This window comes from Tamandua tetradactyla (assembly GCF_023851605.1).
Source record: "Tamandua tetradactyla isolate mTamTet1 chromosome 18 unlocalized genomic scaffold, mTamTet1.pri SUPER_18_unloc_1, whole genome shotgun sequence".
NCBI lineage: Eukaryota > Metazoa > Chordata > Mammalia > Pilosa > Myrmecophagidae > Tamandua > Tamandua tetradactyla.
This window is the reverse complement of record NW_027518250.1, coordinates 1,376,136-1,377,662: the sequence shown is the minus strand read 5'-3', so window position 1 is coordinate 1,377,662 and position 1,527 is coordinate 1,376,136.

The window sequence follows — 1,527 nt, the reverse complement described above, 5'->3', positions numbered from 1 at the left end:
ATACAATAATGTTAATACATGAATTCAATTCTTTAAAAATCTTTCACAAATTTTCAAGAACTTTCAATACCTTATATTATAGACTAAGAAAATATTGCACAAGTAAGATAATTAAGTATTGGAAATATGGAGTAAACCCTTTAGAAAAGCTGTTACTTTATTCACCTTGTAAAAGAAGGCATATATGCCCAGAAAGGTCATAAATGCATTTCACTGTGTATGTGTGCATGTGTATGTGTCTGGGGGTGGGGGGAGACATTTTATTAATAAAAGTTTTGTTTTATTTACTAGTACTTATCATTAATTTACCTTAAAATGGTTACAATACTATATTTAAATAGGAACTGGGTGTATCACATGGAAAAAATGATCTCTCTACTAGTACTATGAGGCAAATGGAAGCCATTTTTATAGGCAGAATATTGGAAAATTAGTATATATATTTTTATCTATATATAGATAAAAAGATAAATAGAAATACATTAAAGACTTCATTCTGAAAATGAATGAAACTTCACTTAAGCAAATTCCAGGTGTTCTTAGATGACTGACATTCTTAATAGGAAATAAAATGAGGGCTTCCTAAATGAAAATACTGATGCTCTTCCATTACTTGCCATGCAAAAATATCAGGAAAAATAATCCAAGAATAAAAAATTGTACTTCAAGTTCCCTAACATTGTACACATTTGATCATTGTTCAATATTAACATTTGGAGAAAGCAGGGCTTATCACATCTTGCTTAATGCATACATTTCAAAATTTCACTTGTAGCCTTGGAGTTTACAGTTTGAAAGTTGGTACAATGGTCAGTAAAATAAATTGCTGGCAGATTCTGGATCAGCTGTGACTGCATTTTCATCATGGCAATGTTTGCTATTTAAGAGATGCTTTGGCCAACCAATGAGTTTATATTCTAAAATCTCAGGTTTGGTTCTCTGCCTGAGTGCATAGTGATTACATATATCCTAGCTTTGGTGGCAACTTTCAGTTGCCCTTGGTCAAATGTGGCATGTGGACAAATTCTGACTCCCAGTTTCATAGATATCTAAGGATTATATAGCCATTGCACCAAACCATAACCTGATATCAAATGAAATTCTAAGCATGTCCTGATTAATAGTTGTCTACCCTCCCCTCCAAAATCAGTTCTCTCTAATTTTTATCAATTAAATAATCACATTTTTCTCAATTTAATTAATAAATACCACTCTCCTTATAGCTTTTATGGGCTCATCTTAGATAAGTCTTATGAAGTCTTAGAATTCATATCTTCTCACCATGCATTCTTACTGGACTTAAATGTTCAGTTTATACTGTAATAACTAACCAAGTTCAATTTTTTTCAGGCTGGATAGTTCTAATCTTTACAACTATACATAATTCACTGCATTCCATTATCATTATGTTTATTTCTTAGTTCTTAATTGCTAAGAAGTCCCATTAAATAAATTTATGTTTACTTATAGCACAGGTTTTTACATCAGAAAACATTGTTTTAAAATTGTTGTTCTATCACTTCACAC